The sequence below is a fragment of the Pipistrellus hanaki genome (assembly GCF_964339955.1).
Source record: "Pipistrellus hanaki genome assembly, chromosome: 15".
Lineage (NCBI taxonomy): Eukaryota > Metazoa > Chordata > Mammalia > Chiroptera > Vespertilionidae > Pipistrellus > Pipistrellus hanaki.
In genome coordinates, this window is record NC_140517.1 from 29,728,325 (window position 1) to 29,748,219 (window position 19,895).

The 19,895-nt window shown below is 45.7% G+C and overlaps 1 pseudogene across 1 annotated transcript; it reads left to right on the forward strand.

Moving 5' to 3' along the window:
* Positions 1 to 7,219: 7,219 nt before the first annotated feature.
* LOC311633025 (peptidyl-prolyl cis-trans isomerase A-like) lies at positions 7,220 to 14,020 on the forward strand (annotated as a pseudogene). Its single transcript, XR_014797090.1, has 2 exons — positions 7,220 to 7,343; positions 13,029 to 14,020. The product of XR_014797090.1 is annotated as a peptidyl-prolyl cis-trans isomerase A-like (transcript).
* The last annotated feature ends 5,875 nt before the right edge of the window (positions 14,021 to 19,895 follow it).

Consider the following 19,895-nt stretch of genomic DNA (forward strand, 5'->3'; position numbering starts at 1 on the left):
ACTCTTAGCATATTAGATTTTTGTTATATAAGACTAGTGGCCCAGTGCATGAATTTCCTGCATGGGGGGAAGGGAGGTTATGCATTATGGTTTTTGTGCATTATGGTTACATGTTTGCACCATTTGGAATGAATCCTGATTTGAAGTTTTGGCTCTGTGGGGAAAGTGAAAATTTCCTCCAACAGGGATGGGGCCTAATCCAGCAGTGGGACATCCCTCTCATAAGGGACTGCTGGCTCCTAACCTGCCTGCCTGCCTGATCACCCCTAATTGCCTCTGCCTGTCTGCCTGATTGCCCCTAATTGCCTCTGCCTGCCTGCCTGATTGCCCCTAACCTCTCTGCCTGCCTGCCTGATCACCCCTAACTGCTTTTGCCTGCCTGCTTGATCTTGCCCCCAACTGCCCTGTCCTGCCAGCCTGATCTTGCCCCTAACTGCCCTCCCCTGCTTTCCTGGTTGCCCCAACTGCCCTCCCCTACCGACTTGATCTCGCCCCCAATGGCTCTCCCCTGCTAAACTTATCTCACCCCCAACTGCTCTGCCCTGCTGGTCTGATCTCTCCCCCAACTGCTCTCCCTGCCAACCTGATCACCCCTAACTGCCTCTGCCTTCTTGATCACCCCTAACTGCCCTCCCCTGCAGGTATGATCCCAACTGCCCTTTCCTGCTGGCCAATTTGGTTATGATTGTTCAGTTTCTATGCCAGTCAGCATCAAAAGTTGTGCCTCCTAGGCAGCCATTGGCTCCTCACAGTTCACCCAGATTTGGTTATGATTGGTCTGTTTCTATGCCAGTCAGCATCTCTGGGCTTATCTCTGGACCTGATCAGAGGTGGGGATGGTTAGCAGCCCCTGAGAGGCCCTGAGAGAAACAGAGGTGCAGCTGCTGGTGAAGCCTGGAGAGAGAGAGGCAATGGCTGATCAACAGCTGCCATGGAGGCTAAGGATCACACCCTGCCTCTCTCTTCGGGCCTGATCCGCAGGCTCTTCGGCAGTCAGTGCTGGATCACTGTGCCTGCACCAGCAATGTAGCACTGTCTGCAGGATTGATTTCTGGTGTTCAGTTGAGCTTTCGATTGATCATTACGGACCCTGGGTTTCTATATATTAGGATTGCCCCTGTGAGTGACCTCCATGTAGAATGCCTCCCATTTTTCTTATTTCTCCCAAGAGAGCTCCCACAGAGCAATGTTCACTGACTTCTCTGAGGATGGGGAAACTACCAGCAGCTCTCTTCAGGTGAGGGCCTTTTGCGAGAACCACCATGGCTCTGATTGCATCTGTCTGAAATATTGGTCTCTTGTGTGGTGGTTACCTAACTCGCCTTGCTGAATGCCTTTTCATAATTTGGGGTGGTAACTTGGTGGCAACTACTGTATGCCTAGCTCCAGAGTACAGTAAACATGTCTTTTACGTCTGGCCCTGAAAACCATTGCAGATGTTAACACAAAAGTCCTAGGAAAATACGCTTTCCTCGAGTATTTGAGAAGCAAACAAAGTAGGACTGTTTTTCTTGGTGTGCAGTGCTTGGTTCTGGTTTACAGAATGTAAATTAAAAATGTAATGTGTAAAGACAAAAGGAAAGTTCATGGGGTAAACAGCTGATGTTATCATATGACTGTGTAGATGTGGGAGCAGAGAGGGGAAGCAGGGAGACAAGTGCCCAGGTGGCCCCAGAGTTCACTATCCTGCTTTCAAATGTTCTTTTTCCACTGAAACCGGTTTGGCTCAGTGGATAGAGCGTTGGCCTGCGGACTGAAAGGTCCCAGGTTCGATTCCAGTCAAGGGCATGTAACCTTGGTTGTGGGCACATCCCCAGTAGGGGGTGTGCAAGAGGCAGCTGATCGATGATTCTCTCTCATCGATGTTTCTAACTCTCTATCCCTCTCTCTTCCTCTCTGTAAAAAATCAATAAAATATATTAAAAACACACACACAAATGTTCTTTTTCCAACAAAACTCAGCCCAGAAATCCACTCCTGCTCCTCTTTCCCTCTGCCTGCTCCAATCAAGAATTTCTCCATCACTGAACTAGGCAAGGCTTCTTGATTCTGACGTGGAGAAGCATAAACGGCTTCTGGCCCAGGGTCCAGAACGGCCACAGAAGGAGAGGCAGGAGCTCAAATGAGAGACAGTGCATGACTTGGAGGAAACAGTTCTTCCTGGCACAGGAAAAGCCAGTACATCCTGAGGAAGCCACTTGTGCAAAGCCAGAGCCCTGCCTGGCCCAGAGGGCGCGTCCATGAATGTACATTTGAAGGTGGAGTGTGAGCCTGAGGCTTCCATGCTCAGACAGAATCTGACACAGGCTCCAGGGGAGGAGGGTTATAAGGGAATGCATGGGGTCAAGTGTTCAAGGTCAGCTCAGCAAACAGTAGACACTGAGAAAAGGAGCCAGCAAGCCAGCGTGGCATTGAATGCTTCCTTCTGGCACACTTGGGTGGGAGCCTGCTGTGTTGGGGGAGTGTGGGCATGTGTTTAACCTGAGTGTGACTGGGGATTTTGATGAAGAAATGACATGTGAGAGAGAAAAATAATTTAGAATATATAGAAGTAATCCTGTTATTTGCAGATATTTAATATTTTCTACAACTTTTGTGATATTATACTTAAGTACAGTTTTGGTAATATTATATTTAAAATATTTTTTCTTGAAATATTTATGTTTATTGCATGTAAATGGCTAATTATTTTGTGTCTACAATCTGTTAATAAGTTTAATTTGTATATTATAAAAATAATAATAAAAGAAAAGAAAAAAACATAAAAATTAAATACATGAAAAACATTTATTACCTCCCAGTTTTGTGAGTCAGCGTCCCTACCCAGGTGCTAGCCAGGGCTGGTGTCTCTTCTCATGGTTCAACTGGGAAGGAGCTGCTTCCAAGTTCATTCTGTTTCTCACAGGCCGTGGCTCTGAGGGCTGTTCGCCAGAGGCTGCTCTCAGTCCTCTTGTCCAACACGGCAGCTTGTGTCAACAGATGTGCAAGCCAAGAAGACAATTAAGAAAGTGCTAGCAGAGAGAAGCATGATCTTTTGTAACTTAATCATGGGTGTGACATGCCATCCCCTTTGCCATATTCCATTGGTTAGAAGCAAGTCAAGAAACCAGAGCCACACTGAAGGGAAGGAAATTATACAAGGGCACCAATAACAGGAGGTGAGGATCATTGGAGGCCTGCTTAGAAGTCTGCCTCCTGAAGGAATGGAAGTACCCGGAGAAAAACACCTAACTGCACTTCCCTCTGGTCTAGATTGTTCTTGAGAACTACTAGTATTTAAGGAGCCAACTTTTTAAATGAATGTGATGGCAAAGAAGAAAAAGTTAGAAAAATACCAGTCCTTCTAAAATTTTTAGGGCTAATTTCCTAATAGTTTATAAGCATTGGACTTAATCTCTAAGGAGACTGACTTTCAAAAATAGTAGTTAATGAAAAATAGGTCACTCACCTGTAATTAATTAAAACCAGAGCTTGCTCACTTCCACTTGCACCTCACCTCATCAAACTTAGTGTATTATCTTTGGGAGAGAGTCTGAGAGTGTTGCCGTTGTCTATTACCACATAACAAATCGCCCCAAGGTTTACCGGTTTAAAACATGTATTTTGCTCACAAATCTGCAATTTGTACATGTCTGCTCTACTCAGCATCAGCTGGGGTGGCTTGAAGACATGGAGCTGGAATCTTCTGAAGACTCTCTCGCTCACAACCAATGCTGGATCGCACCTGGAGTGGTGTCCAGGACACCCACGGGTGGCCCTTTTATGTGATTGCTTGGGTTTTCTCACAGCATGGTGTCTTGGTTCCCAGGGTAGCATACAGAGAGAGAAAGACAAGCAGAGTGTATCACCATTTAGGATTTAACATCAAAAGTCACCTAGCATTGTTCTCATCACTGTCTTAGGTCAGCTGGATTCAAAAGACGAAAGCATAAATCCCCTATCTTGATGGAGGAGTCTCAAAGTCTCGGGTAAGAAGGGCACGTGGGATGGAATTTATCTTCGGAAAACACAATCTGCCACAGAGGGCAAACTAGGCCCCGGCCATCCTGAACTTTCACGAGTGTCACTAGGCGTGTGCAGTCGGGAAGAGGCAGCAGGTATAATCTTGGTCCATGGAAGTACCATCCTTTCTGCCTCTCTCCGCTGGAGCAGGGGTTTGGGAACAGAACTACCTGCATGGACTGGAGAATATACAGGGCCCAGGGTTGCTGGCTAAGATTGTGGGTTTGGGATTCTCATTTGTCATGTTATTGTAAAGCCCTTACATCTCCCTGTGTTCCTTTTCTATTGCTGCAAAACAACTTAGCATCTTAAACAATGCCCATTTATTACTTCACAGAGTTATAGGTCAGAGGTCCGAGCACGTTTGGCTGGGTTTGCTCGGGTTACTACAAAGCTAAAATGAAGATGCTGGTGGCTGGGCCCTGGAGAAAAATCTGTAAATGCCCCAGAAATGATTTCTATTAGAGGAGGCTTCTAACATCACTTCTCTGCTGAGTGCTGCTAGGGAGGTTTTAGCCACCAGAGGATGCAAGAACCACAATCCCTGTACATACACCAGAGAGACTTGCCTGAGTTCCAGCTCCTTTCAACATACCCATTTACCTCTCTGTCACTCACTTTTTCACATCTGTACCCATCGAATCTAATGCAAGTGGGCATTGTGAAAACGAAAGAATGCCAGCAGAAGCAGCAGCATTGCCTGATAGTTGCTAGAAAAACAGAATCTCAGGCCCCAAGCCCAGACCTGTTGAATAAAAATCTGCACGTGGTGCCCCAACTGGTTTGGCTCAGTGGATAGAGCCTGCAGACAGAAAGGTCCTGGGTTTAATTCCGGGGCATGCAGAAGGCAGCCGATCAATGATTCTCTCTCCTCATTGATGTTTCTATCTCTCTCTCCCTCTCCTTTCCTCTCTAAAATTAATCTATAATAATAACAGTAATATGCAAATTGACCAGACCACTGAACAGCAGAATGACCATCAGACCATCTCTGGACGACCACACTGTGGCACTCACACACTGGCTACAGACTAGCCAAGGCGGGTGCTATGTGATTGGCTGGGGGCCTGGTCATCACCCCATGATCACCCTGCAGAGGGAAGCCCAGGCCACCAAACTACGGGCTGTGGCAGGTGAGTAGGGCCTACCTCTTTGGGGCAATTGACAGCTCGGCTCCCAGACTGTGAGAGGGCCCATGCCGGGCTGAGGGACAACCTCCTCCCTCCCCCAGTGTACAAATTCTGTTCACCGGGTCTCTGGTAAAAATACATTAAAAGAAAAAAAAGAAAAAAAACACCCTGCACTTTGTGAAGACCCCAGGCAGTTTGCGTGAGCACTGAAGTTTGAAGGGCACTCCAGCTCAGTGGTTTACAGCCTTGGCTGCTTGTTAGAATCACCCCAGGAACTTGAAAAATTCCTGATGTAAAGGCACCTTCTCTCCCTCTCCCCACCCCCTGGTTTGATTTGAGGCTGGATCATTAAAAATTCCCCTGAGGATTCCAATGTTCAGTCAAGGTTGAGAATCGCTGTAAGTCCAGCTCATTCCACACTGTAGAGCCTGCTGTACATATGGAACTGGGCTGTGGTGCCACACCACCTCCTCAGACAGAAACTAGCTCCCACCACTGGTGCTCAGTGATGGTGCTCCTGGTCAGTGGTGGGGCCTCGTGCTGCTGCAGAGCAGATGTGCTGGCTCTCCTCTGTGGAGTGTTCACTTGAGGATGCTCCCTCCAGAACTGCTACGTGACCTGGGCAGACCCCACCTGATGTTGGACCTGATGAGCTAAACTACACCTGGAGGGTAGAGGTGTAGCACTGTCAGGAAGGACTTTAAAAAATAGTTATCCTCTCCCATTTACATAATGCTTTGTAATTTCCAATGCACTTTTACCTGCATTATTTCATTTTCACAATGCCCACCTGCATGAACTAGATGGGTAAAGATGTGGAAAAGTGAGTGACAGAGGTAAATGGTTATGTTGAAAATTTCAGGATGAGTCAAGCAGAATTGGAACAAGAAATTGCTTTCCTAACTTTCCTGAGTTTCTAAGCATGATGTCCAGGATGTGGCAGTATCCCACTCCTGGCCGCTCTCTCCTCCCTGCGTGGCATCCTTTCTGGGGATTTTTGTCTTTGTTCTTCCTTCTCCGTTCTCCTCCCCAATTTGAGGGTTTGTTTTGTCATTCTGGAATTCTCCATTAATCTCCTCCCAAATGTCCACTAACATCATTTCTCATTTTAATGATAGGAATAGTCACTTGAGGTGGAGTAAATTCTTAATATGTACTAGCAATAATGATAGTATTTCTTGGATGCCATGGACTGGTTTCCTGTTGTATTTCTAGTACTTTAACAAAATATTTGTGGAATGAATGAACTACAAATAAAATGGGGGGATTTGCAAAATTTAACTGAGAGAGAATAAGCAGACACAGAAGAGGAACCAGCCAGGAGTCTGCAAGTGATGCGGTGGGCACAGTTCTAACCTCTGATCCGATGTGGAAGAGGGAGTATGGAGAAAAAAAATTGTCAGGGCCATGAGGGTGGGGGTTGGTTTTATCTTCTCAAATAATGGCCAGTTCTCCTGCATACCATTCCCTTTTTCTGCTCCTCTCCGTGGTGCAGAAAATAGAAGCTACAGTCTGAATGTATTTCCTGCTCAAATGAAATGCTATATTGTTCTTTAGAGAATTCCCTGAACCTCTCCGGATGTTGACTCTTCCATTCAGGGCCTTCCTGCTTCCCCTTCTTCTGTCAAGTGCCCTTACTCCTCTGGGCCCACAAACCCTCCTCCTTCTTGGGTCCCTAACCAACTCTTCTCCCCAGACATCAGAGATATAGGAAGGAAGTGAAATGATGTGCTCTGGCTTTACCTCGTGTTTCTGCCCATCAGGAGGAGGCCCCAGCTGGAGCCCACCATCCCATGGCTTTCTCCCACTATCACCCTCTTTCTTCCTTGAGACTGGGCCATTCAAAGGCCTGCAGTGCCTGTCCAGGGTGGGGCTGTGGCCAAGGCTCCTGCTTAGTCCATTCTGCCCCTGGCACCACGAATCAGTGTCTGACATCCAGGATGCTCTTGGCCTGTACTTAGGGTCTCATGAGGGGCAGGTGATGGCGAGTGAAAAGGCCACCCCCAGTGGACATGGAGACTGACGATAGGCAGGCTGAGGAGGAGCAATGGTAATGGTTAGAGTGTTTCAGGATCTAACCCCAGTGTAAAAGAAAGAAAAACTTTGTTTCTCATTCTCAGATCACAAGGGAAGAAACTTCCACCAGTACGTGGATAAAAAGAAAGAGTATTATGACTGGACAAGTTGAGGCCAATTTGGGTTGGGCCCCAGGTAAGTGAAGAGGCCCTAAGAGCCCAAATCTTTCCCTTCATGTTGCCCTAAGGTATTTAAAAATCTCTTGTTTCTGTAAGGCCCAAGCCCCTCCCTCAGGTTGTCTTGGATCAGATCCAAACGAGGTAGCAAACATTAAGAATTTTTATCCCCAGAAAACCAAGATGGCGGCATAGAATAGATACCTAAATGCAGCCTACCACAACAATTCAAAATTTACAACTGGAAAACAGGAAATCAACAGCCATGCCCTGCTCTCCAGCCACTTCTTATAAGCAATTGCTTTCATCTTTTAGCTCTTCTGATGTTGCTCTATATTGCTGTACAATATGCATATCCTAATATATTTTCTGCATTTTAATATTATTGAAGAATGATTCATCCTATCTAATAAAAGAGTAGTATGCAAATTAACCATCACTCTGCTACACCCACAAACCATACCCACCAGCCAATCATGAGTGAGTATGCAAATTAACCCAACCAAGATGCTACAGCCATGGAGCAAGCAGGAAGCTTGGGTTTCTCCAGCAGTGGAGGAAGCCGAGCTTTCCACACACCCTGGCGGGCCCAGGCCTCCACTGAAGGCTACAAAGTTTCAATTATAGAAGATAAGTAAATCCCAGATACCAGGGCCTCTATTTGGGTCACCAGGGGGTGTGGCTGGCCTGAAAACCACCACAGGCCCCTTGCCCAGGCTGCCCCATTCCCCGAGGGAACACCCACCCTGATCCAGGACTCCCTTCAGGGCAAACCAGCTGGCCCCCACCTGAGCACCAGGCCTCTATCCTATCTAATAAAGGAGTAATATGCAAATTTACCATCACTCCAACACACAAGATGGCTGCCCCATGCGGTCAAAGATGGCTGCCCCCATGTGAACACAAGATGGTCACCACAAGATGGCCATCAGGGGAGGGCAGTTGTGGGCAAATAGACCAGCAGGGAAGGGCAGTTGGGAGGGACTAGGCCTGCAAGGGAGGGCAGTTGGGGGCAATCAAGCCTGCAGGGGAGGGCAGTTAAAGGTGACCAGGCCAGCAGAGGAGGGAAGTTGGGAGCGACCGGGCCTGCAGGGGAGAGCAGTTGGGGGGAACCAGGCCTGCAGGGGAGAGCAGTGAGGAGGGACCAGGCCTGCAGGGGAGGGCAGTTAGGTGCAAACAGGTTGGCAGGGGAGTGGTTAGTGGTGATCAGGTCGGCAGGCAGAAGCAGTTAGGGCAATCAGGAAGGCAGGCAGGCAAGCAGTTGGGAGCCAGCAGTCCTGGATTGTGATAGGGATGTCCGACTGCCCATTTAGACCTGATCCAACTGGACATCCCTCAAGGAGTCCCAGATTGGAGAGGGTTCAGGCTGGGCTGAGGGACACCCCCCCCCCCCAATGCAAGAATTTGGTGCACCAGGACTTTATTATATAATAAAATGCATCCTGAGAATACGGAGAACCAAGATGGCGGCCTAGGTAAGCACCTAAGCTGCCGCCTTGCACAATTTCAAAAACAACTAAAATCAGAACGGACACCATCCAAAAACACAGGAAAGCTGGCAGAGTGGGAAATATACAACTAGAAAGAAGGAGAGAGGCTCATGGATTGGATTGGGAGCTGCAAAGCGCTGAAGTAGGGAGACACTCGCATGCAGAGAGGAAGTGCGGCCAAATGCCTGGTTTGCAGGAGGGGAAAGGAAGTCCCAATTGCACTGAACCCTTTTCGACTGTACTGAACCCCAACCCTGGCCAAAACCCTGTGAACCCAGGCTCATACGGTGGAGTCTGGACTGTAGAGAAAGGCTCTACCTAGAGACTCAGAAACTGGGAGACTGGGGGAGCCAGGAGCCGCAGCAGGCAGGGTCTACAGTAGCACACTAGTGAGTATGCTCAGAGGTCTGACCACATAGGTTGCCACTGCCTCTCCATAGCAGAAGGAGTCAGAAGCTTCAGACTACAGAGACCCATCCCAATTCAAGGTGAGCCCCTGGGGCACCCACACTCTTGCACGGGGAATCTGGGATGATCAGGTGGAAACTCAGGGGAGCCGCTGAAGGCAAAGGCCAGGTGGAAACTCAGGTGAGTGCACAAGGACAGGGCTGATGGGAAGCCAAGACTGTCAGCTCAGCCCTGAGATTCTGCCCCATCCAAGCTGAGCACAGAGGCTTCTTCAATTTTGCAAGTCTGATCCTATAAGACTGTCTCCAATACAGAAGGTATCCCAGAGTAGACACAGCTGATACCCATATCCAATTGGCCTGAAGGTCAATTCCTCCCAGGGATACCAACAACAATCAAGACTTAGCTATAACAAGGCTGTACATGCAGTCCACAAAGGGGAGCACCAAGATTGTCTACCTCAGGTAACTGAGGAGGTTGACCCACTGGGCCATATAGGACACCAAACACACAAAGCCATCCTACCAACTCTGGGAAGCAGCAAAAATGCCGAGACAAGGAAATAGATCTCAAACAAAAGAGATGGAGGAGAACAAAAGACTGGATATAGAGTTCAAAACCATGGTTATAAGGTTTTTCAAGAATTTCCCATAAAAGGCTGATAAATTTATTGAGACCCAACTAGAAATTAAACATAAACTGACTGAAATAAAAACATATTATACAGAGATCCAACAGCAGACTGGAGGATCACATGAATCAAGTCAAAGATTTGGAATAGAAAGAGCCAATGGACACTCCTCTGGAGAAGCAAGAACAAAAGAGAATCCAGAAAGTTGAAGATAGTGTAAGGAGCCTCTGGGACAACTTCAAGCATATCAACATCAGAATTATGGAGGTGCCAGAAGAAGAGAGAGTGCAAGATACTGAAAACATATTTGAAGAAATAATATCAGAAAACTTCCCCCACCTGGTGAAAGAAATAGACTTACAGGTACAGGAAGTGTACGGAACCCCAAACAAGAGGAATCCAAAGAGGAACACACTAAGACACATCATAAATAAAATGCCAAGGGCAAAAGACAAAAAGAGGATCTTACAAGCAGCAAGAGGAAAGCAGTTGGTTACCTATAAGGGAGCACCCATACGACTATTAGCTGATTTCTCAACAGAAACTATGCATGCCATAAGGGAGTGGCAAGAAATATTCAAAGTGATGAATAGCAAGGACTTACAACCAAGATTACTGTATCCAGCAAAGTTATCATTCAGTTTTGAAGGGCAGATAAAGAGCTTCACAGATAAGAAAAAGTTAAAGGAGTTCATCACCACCAAACCAGTATTATATGAAATGCTGAAAGGTATTATTTAAGAAGAGGAAGAAGATTGAGTGAATTAAAAATCTGAGAAACAAAATAAGCTGTTGAATATAATAGAATCAGGGGCAAAGAAAGGGAGTGGATTGATAATTATCAGGGGGAAAGGGGTGTGGGGGTGCAGAAAGAGACTGGATTAAAAGCGTACACCTATGGATGAGGACAATGGCAGGGAGTGGAGGGGAGGTAAGGGCAGAGGGTGGGGTGGGAACCAGGTGGAATGGAGCTATGAGGGGAAAAGGAGAAAGAATTGTAATAATCTGAGCAATAAAGATTTATTAAAAATAAAATAAAATAAAATAAAATGCATCCCTTTTTTGTTGCTAGTTTTTTAAAATACATTAATTCCACTCATATTTATTAAGTATCTACAATGCCCTAAGGGCATTACAAGTAAGTCTTTGAGACATTAGCTTAGCACTTTTCTTCAGGCATATTGATAATAGAAAAAGTAAAACAATCCTATATAATAAAAGCCTACTGTGCTATATGTCTGGTCATCTAGTCGGCGGTTCAACCAATCAAAGCGTTATATGTTAATGATATGCTAAGGCCACTCAACTACTCACTACACTTCGATCAGTTATTTGATTTTCCTGCCATTTGGACTATTTGCATATAAGGGTTTTATATATATATATAGATGATTTAATAGGACATTATAATTAACTAGAGGCCCAGTGCATGAATTCATGCACCAGTGGGGTTCCTCTGCCTGGCCTGTGGAATCGGTGTGAAACTGGTTCTCTGACATCCTCCAAGGGGTCCTTGACTACAAGAGAGTGCAGGCTAGGCTGAGGGGACCCCCCCCCCACACACACACACACTATGCAAGATCAGGAGGGACGGGTTTGTTGGCCACCTAGGGAGGGACCACAAGAGGGCTCCAGGGTGTGGAGCTTATCTCAGTCCTGATTGCCTGGATCCCAACAGCAAGTTCACCTACTTGTCAGAGTATATTACCTCTGGTAGTCAGTGCATGTCATAGCAACTGGTTGACTGGTCAACTGTCTATCCCCTAGAGGTCAGTGTATATCATAGGGAGTAGTTGAGTGGCCTTAGCATATAAGTGTATCTTATAAGTGTATCTCTTTTTATAGTTACTATATCTTTTTTTCATATTATTGAGCATTTTTAACATCATTACTCTGAACTCTGTTTTTAGATAAATTTCTTATCTCTACTTCATTTATCTCTTCTGAATAATTCTCTAGTTCTTTCATTTGGGAGTTGTTTCTTTGTTTCCAATTTTGGTTGTCTGTTTGGGTTTGTGACTATGTATTAGGTAGGTCCTCTAAACCTCTCAACCTCTAATGCAGGACAGTGTTAAAGGCTGTTTTTGACTAATTGGGTTAGGCGAAGACTCAAAGACTCAAGGCCTCCAGATTAGGCAAAGACTCAAATCCTAATAGGATTCCAACTTTAATTGCCCCCAGGCAATTGTCTTCAGGTATGGTGAGAGGCTTTTTTGTTTGTTTGTTTATTTGTGTGTGTTTTTTTAGGGTGGGGCAGTTGCTTTTGTCTGGAGGCTAATTTTTACTTTTAATCTCTTAAGTGGCTTCAGGGCAAGGTGTTTTCCAATAGGGTGTGTCTTCCCCCCCAGGCGAGGTAGATATCTATGTGGGAAAGACGTCCACTGCTGCATGAGGAAATGACTCAGCCCAGGAAACTTGGGTTGTCTGCCTTCTGAGCTCTATCCCCCTGAGTCCCCAGACCTGGGTTCTGCTCTCACAGCTCTAGTCCACTTCACCCTCCCTCTGCCAGAGCACAAGGTGAGTGGCTTCACAGGAAAGTTTTGTGCATTGGCCCTTCTAGTGGGTGCTGGAACTTTCAACTGTCACTCCCTGGCAGACAGCACCCCACTGCTTTATACAGCCAGATGTTATGTGGGTACCCTCCTCAGTTTTGGTGCTCTTTGTTGAGCCCAATTTCGGGATTAGATTCCAGAGTTCTCAGTGGCACTCCAGATATCTCTCTGGGACTTTAGTTGCCATCTGTGGGTGCCTGTCCAGCTCTTTCACACCTTTGCCCCTCCTTCAAGCTGTTTGCAAACAAAGTGGTCTCCACCTTTGGTTTTTGGGTATCAGGGGTCTCTCCTGTCAGTTTTCCATTGATTATTCAGGAAGCCTTTCCATACGTCAGTTGTATTTCCAGCTTGTTCCTGGACTGATGTACAGGCCCCATCGGTTCTGTCAAGACTGAATAGGCTGTCCCAGTGTCCACCAGGAAACAAACAGGCTTGCCTCTCCTACCTTTACAAAAATCTTTATCAAATTAACTTTTAAGCCTCCTTTCTACAATATATCCTTCAAAAATACATAACCATGCCTCAAATTTTATAGAAAAGGCAAGGGAGGAGGGAGCAGGTCCAGTACCCTGTTCCCAGGCCTCCAGCCGCTTGAAATTTAAAATGTCACATTTTTCCTACAGGTACAGATCTAGCCGCACCTCTAAGCCCCCTAACGGAACATCGGTGAAAAGCGACCAAACCTATTGTTTGGAGGAGTGTCCTCCTCACAGGCCTGACTATGGAGCCAAATGAAAGCTTTCCAGTTCCTCCCTTCTTTGATCTCTTTGCAAGTAAGCATGCATCACCTCATTTTAAAAATTTTCTTAATAATAATAAGAGAACTGGCTTTGCAGATGTCGCTGCCCTGAAGTCGCCCGTGACCAGCCATGAACCCCACCGTGTTCTTCAACATCGCCTTCGACGGAAAGTCCTTGAGACGCGTCTCTTTCGAGCTGTTTGCATACAACGTTCCAAAGACAGCAGAAAACTCCTGTGCTCTGAGCACTGGGGAGAAAGGATTTGGTTATAAAGGCTCCTGCTTTCACAGAATTATTCCGGGATTTATGTGCCATGGTGGTGACTTCATATGCCATTATGGCACAGGCACAAGTCCATCTATGGTGAGGAACTTGAGGATGAGAACTTCATCCTGAAACATACAGGCCCTGGCATCCTGTTCATGGCAAATGCTGGGCCTAACACAAACGGCTCCCAGTTTTTCATCTGCACCGCCAGGGCTGAGTGGTGGGATGGCAAGCACGTGGTCTTCCAGGTGACAGAGGCATGCATATTGTGACAGCAAGGAGCGCTCTGGGTCCAGGAATGGAAGACCAGCCAGAAGATCGCCATTGCTGACGGTGGACAACTCTGATACATCTGACGTGTTTTATCTTCACCACCAGACCATTCCTTCTGTAGCTCAGGAGAGCACCCCTTCACCCTGATTTGCTTGGAATGTTCTATAGTCTTTGTGCTCTTGCCAGTTTATTGGGTTCCATAATTTCTTACCCCTTCCCAATCTAGCTGGATTGAAGAGTTAAGTTTATGATTATGAAATAAAAACAAAATAGTTGTCTGTCAAAAAAATAATAATAAGAGAACCAATATGATGGCATAGGTATATGCCTATACTCACTGCCTCCCACAACCACATCAAAATTACAACTAAAATACAGAACAACCATCATCCAGAAACCACCTGAAAGCTGGACTAATGGAAGTCTTATAACCAGAGAAGTAAAGAGGAAAGCACATTGGGACTAGTAGGAGGGGTAGAGGTATGGAACAAACTGGTCTGGCACCACATGTGCTGTTTTTTAAATCTGGAGGGATATCTCGGCTGTGGAGGCCACCTGTGAGGAGCAAGGGGTCTCATTCCCATACCAGGCCCCTAGCCTAGGGTTCCAGAGCTGCAAAGAGAAGTCATCACAACTACAGGCTATAAAAACCAGTGAGGATTGTGACTGAGAGACACAGAGGAAATGCAGGCATTCCTCTTAAAGGTTTCATACACAAACTTAGATGGGCCTGCTTCTTCGTGCTCCAGTTCTGGGGAGGACCCAGACACATAAGGGGAGGAACCGGATTGTCTGGCATTGGGGCAGGAACTCCGGGCAGCTTTCTTTAAGACAGAGGTGCTCACAAGGGTCATTGTTCCTGTGCTGGAACCTCCTTTGTTACAGAGTTGACTGACAGCCATATATGAGTCTCCATAAGCCGGGAGCACACTATTTGCTTCACCCAGAATATTTCCTGAGACCCTGTCCATCTAATTTGCAGCCCCACCCAAGTTGTATGCAGCAACTTTTCCATATGAATGTTCTGTTCTGACTCAGGCTTTAGACTTTGCTAAAATCTCTCAAACAAGCTGCAGCTGGTGTTAGCATGCCCCAAACCTATCAATAAAAGTTCCTAATCCCAGAAATAGCTCCAGTCTGCCTTGCTTCATAGCTATGCATTGCCTCTTGCACAGCAGCTCTCCCACTATAGTTGCAACTGGTCCTCACAGCCAATGGGCTTGAAGGTCAACTCCTCCAGGAGACATCAAGAGCAGTCAAGGCTCAACTATAAGACCATGCTCACAGCCCACACAGAGTCACATATAGAGTGCCTACCTCAGGTGACTGGGGAGGCTAGGCTATTGGTCCCTACTGGACACCTACTACACAAGGCCACTATACCAATTCCAGGAGACATAGCAGCTCTACCTAATTCAGAGAAACAAACACAGGGGAAAAGCCAAAATGCAGAGACAAATAAACATGTCACAAAGAAATGGAAGAGAGAACTACAGGATACATTGAGTTCAAAACCATGGTTATAAGGTTTCTCAAAGATCTTCATGAGACTTTCAAGGATCTTAGTGAGAATGTCAAAGACATGAAAAAGGAACCAGTCGGAAATTAAGCATACACTAACTGAAATAAAAAACAATTTACAACAGTAGAGTAGAGGATTCTTAGAATCAATCAACAGTAGAGTAGAGGATTCTGAAAATCAAATCAACAATTTGGAATATGAGGAAGAAGAGCAAAAAGAAAAAATAATCCAAAAATATAAAGATAGTGTAAGGAGCCTCTGGGACAACTTCAAGTGTACCAACATTCACATTATGAGGGTGCTAGAAGGGGAAGAGAGAGAGTAAGATATTGAAAATCTATTTGAAGAAAGAATTACAGAAAACTTCCACTACCTGGTGAAAGAAATAGACTTAGAAGTCCAGGAAGCACAGAGTCCCAAACAAGAGGAACCCAAAGAGGCCCACACCAAGACATATAATAATTAAAATGTCAAAGACTAAAGACAAAGAGAGAATCTTAAAATGAGCAAGAGAAAAGCAGTCAGTTACCTATAGGGGGGTGCCCATATGACTATCAACTGATTTCTAAACAGAAACTTTGTAGGGAGTGGCAAAAAATATTAAAAATGATGAATAGTAAGGACCTATAACTAAGATTACCCAGAAAACCTCTCATTTAGAACTGAGGGTCAGATAAAGAACTTCACAAACAAGAAAAAGCTAAAGGAGCTCATCACCACCAAACCAGTTGATATAAAATGTTGAATAAAACCAGTTGATATAAAATCTTTCGAATAAGAATAAGAAGTAAAAAAATCTATAATAATAATAATAGAGGAATATGCAAATTGTCCAAAAATGCTGTCACAGTAACAATAACAACCAAACAGCAGGCTGCATGGGGCAACAAGGCCAGCAGGGAGGTTAGTGAGAGATGACCAAACAACTGAACAGAAGGCTAAGTGGGCGACCAGGGTGTTAGAGGGGGAAGTTGGGGGCAACAAAGCTGGCAGGGGGGCAGTTGGGGGTGACCAGACCAGCAGGAGGGGGGTGACCAGGTTGGCAGGGGGGGCAGTAAGGGTTTGTCAGGCAGGCAGGAAGGTGAACAGTTAGGAGCCAGCAGCCTCAGATTGTGAGAGGATGCAGGTTGGGCTGAAGAGACACCCCCTGCACAAATTTTGTGTACAGGGTCTCTAGTATGAACAATAATATGGCAACTAATACATATCTAATAATAATTGGATATAAAAATCAAAATAAAAAATAAGAAATCTAATGAACAAAATAAACTGGTGAATAAAATAGAATCAGAGGCATGGAGGCATGGAACAGACTGACAATCTCAGAGGGAAGGGGGATTAGGGCTCCAGAAGAGATTGGGGAAGGCCTGGGGTGGGGTGGGAACTAGGTGGAGGAGGACAATGGGGGGTAAAGAGGGACACCTGTAATACTCTCAATAATAACGATTAAAAAGAAAAGAATTTGCTTAGTAAGTGGTGTGTAAAAACACCCAGAGCTAAACCAAACCAACATGGGGACATGACAAGCATTCCAGAATTTTCATGTTTGTCCTAGCTCTATTTTCCCAGCATCTAATTGCCACCATCTTTTACAGTGTGGTTGTTGAAATCATGATCCATGGATACTTATTTAAACACTCTTCCCCCAGCCCCTAGAACATGTAATTGCTAAAACAGTAATTGGGCACTCACCGTGCGCCCAAGCCCAGCCTAAGATTTTTACTTCTATTATCATATTTCATTAGAGCCTCTCAAAAGCCCTTAAGGTGGGTAATAACATTTTCCACACTTCAAAGATGAGGGCTGTGACTGGGTCCATCTGTCCATGGCTTACCTCCCATTTTCTAGAAGAGCAGCCTACAAGGTGTGTCAGAGGGAGGGGAGACAACCTAGAAAATCACTGCAGTGTCTCAAAAGGCTCTCCACCATCACTGCTGAAATGAAGCCTCCAATATCTTCCTTGACGAGTTCTCAGTCTGGGCAGAATACTGGATGGAAGTTCTCATAGTAAATGCCTCCAAAACAGTTATTTTCTATTGTATTTGTTCCTGACATCTTTGCAGGGGGGAAAAAATGTGATTCTTGAAGTTTTGAGAAGTTGAACAGGCCAGCCTTTCGTAGACTGCGCCCCTCCATGCAGTTTTTAGGGTCAGAATAAAATATATAAAATGAGAAGGCAAAATAGAAAACTAGCTGGGACAAAAGCTGGGGAGAAGGAAGAAACCCTTGGAAGGCCTAGTCTTTAACCCTCTGGTTGGAGCAATGCAAATATATCCATCTTTATCCCTCCTGCCCTTGTCAAGGTGCTGAGTCCTTGGGAACTCAAGGTACATGAAAAGTCCTTCCCAGATAACCCCAGTTTGTAGGAAATGGTCTTGGATAAGATTTCTGCTCTGAGAGCAGCAGCACCAACACTTGGATCCAAGGTGCTGGAGAGGCAAAGCAGAAGAAACAGGCCCCAGCAATACTGTCTGGCTGGGCAAGGCAGAAGGCGACTGAGAGGAAACAGCCAGTTAGTACCTAGAGAGGCATCAGTTATGTAGAAAGGAAGCGAGTCTAGACCAGAGGAAAGATTTTCAGATTGTGTAAACAAGGAACTGAATGGGAGGACTTCAGAACATTTGGGACTTTCCAAAGGTGGAAAGTGTGGGAGGGGATTTGTTAAAATCAGACACACTTGAGTAAGAAACCGTACTTAGAGTGTGGGTGAGATTTGGTAAGAAGTTACCAAACCCATGTGGATACAGAGAAAAAAGCCAGAAGTCACAGTTCAATGGAAACAGATACTAGTAGATACAGTCATGACACCATGAAATATCTGGGAAATGCAAATATCACCTTATTGCTTATAACTTGTCATAAGCCTGTACTCTCCTGAGTACCCACGGAGGAGTGGAAAGTGGAAGTTACCATTGACTTTCTACATCAACTCTTCCTGGGGAGAATGCTTGGAAATAGTATAAAATCTGGACCCCTCAACCCACTGTGCCAGCTCCGCTGGGAGGAGACTCCAGTGGGCAGTCTCCTGCTGCTGCTACTCCCGAATGTGGGGAAGGCAGGAATAATGAAGCAGGAGGTTTTCAGCCCACAGAGCTTTTAGGATAGGAAACATAGGGACCTTCACGTGGAGTTCTTAGTAACCTTGTTCTGTTTTGAGATTTCATTTCCACACAATAGCCCTTCCCGTGTTTCCAAGGACATTAGTTTCTAATAAGTTTCCTTCTCTCCACAGCCCTAATGCCTACTATCACTTTTACTCTAAAATCTGTCTGGAAGGCAGAGATCAGAAAAAGTCAAGCCCTGGTCAGTATTCCCAGTGGTTAGAGCCTCAGCCCACATACCGAAGGATCTTGCATTCGATTCCAGGTCAAGGGCATGTACCTAGGTTGCAGGTTCAATCCCTGGCCCCAGTTGGGGCCAGCAAGAGCCAAGTTTCCTGCTCCTCTTCTTTCTCCTTTATCCCTTTCTTCTACTCTTTTTAAAAAGAGGGGAAAATATATACTCAGGTGAGGAGTAACCAAAAACAACCCACACACAAAAGAAAAAAGAAAAGGTCAAGAAAATACTGACTGCAAGGCCAGGTGCCCATATAACTCAGCCCTTAGAAAGAATCTTGCATTAACCTTGTTTCTGAAAAACACTAATCTTGCTCAGGGAGAGAAGGGTGGGATCTGGGGAAAGAGATGTCCTGTGAAGTGAGAGAAATCTTGACAGCTAGACATCTCATTGTCATGCTAAGGATTCCCAGGATCAGCCCTGTTCTGTTTGGCCAGCTGCCTGTTGAACTTCTCCATCTGGAGGTTCCACATGCATCTCCAAATTTTCCTAAATAGAACTTTTGATGTTTTTCTGCAAAACTTTTCTTATTTCAGTCTTCCACTGCCTCCTCCATTGGTAAACCAAAGGCTGAGCCTCATGCTGGGCCACACTCCTAAATATAAGCTGATAGGCAAGAATCATGCACATATATAGATATATCATAATTAGGTCTACTTAATTAGGACAGTGTGCCTTTTGCACAGGAAAAGATGAATGAATGGATGGATACTTGATGTGACAGAGAAACACAAGAAGACATGTAAATGAATAGCAGCACTATTTGTAACATTACAAATTGGGAAGCCTTTGAATGTCCATTAACATAATAAGTATATAGTAGTATTTATCTACAATTTATTTCATAAGTGGAATATTATACAATACTAGTAGCCTTGCGCACAAATCTGTGTGCCAGTAGCTCTCTGCAGGGTCTGGCCACTCCGTGCCTGCTGCCCAGAGGTTCTCCACAGCCCAGATGCCCATCAGTGGTCAGGAATGGAATGCTTGCTTCATCGCCAGGGTGATGATGCAAGCATTCCGCATCCTGGACTGGCCAGAGGCCCATTCACAGCCAGGTGCAGAACGCTTGCCTCATCACCGTGGCAACAAAGCAAACATTCTGCCATGCTGCTCACACTGCCCGCTCTTAGCGGCTGCCCCCTCCACCCTGGGACTGGAGTACTCCGGTGGGGCTAAGAAGACTGGGCACCATCTTGTGGCTATGGGTGCTGCCATCTTCGTGACAGAGTGTCAGTTAATTTGCATATTACTTTTATTATATAGGACTAGAGGCCCGGTGCACAAAATTCATGCACTGGGTGGGGGGTGTCCCTCGGCCCAGCCTGCACCCTCTCCAATCTGGGACCCTG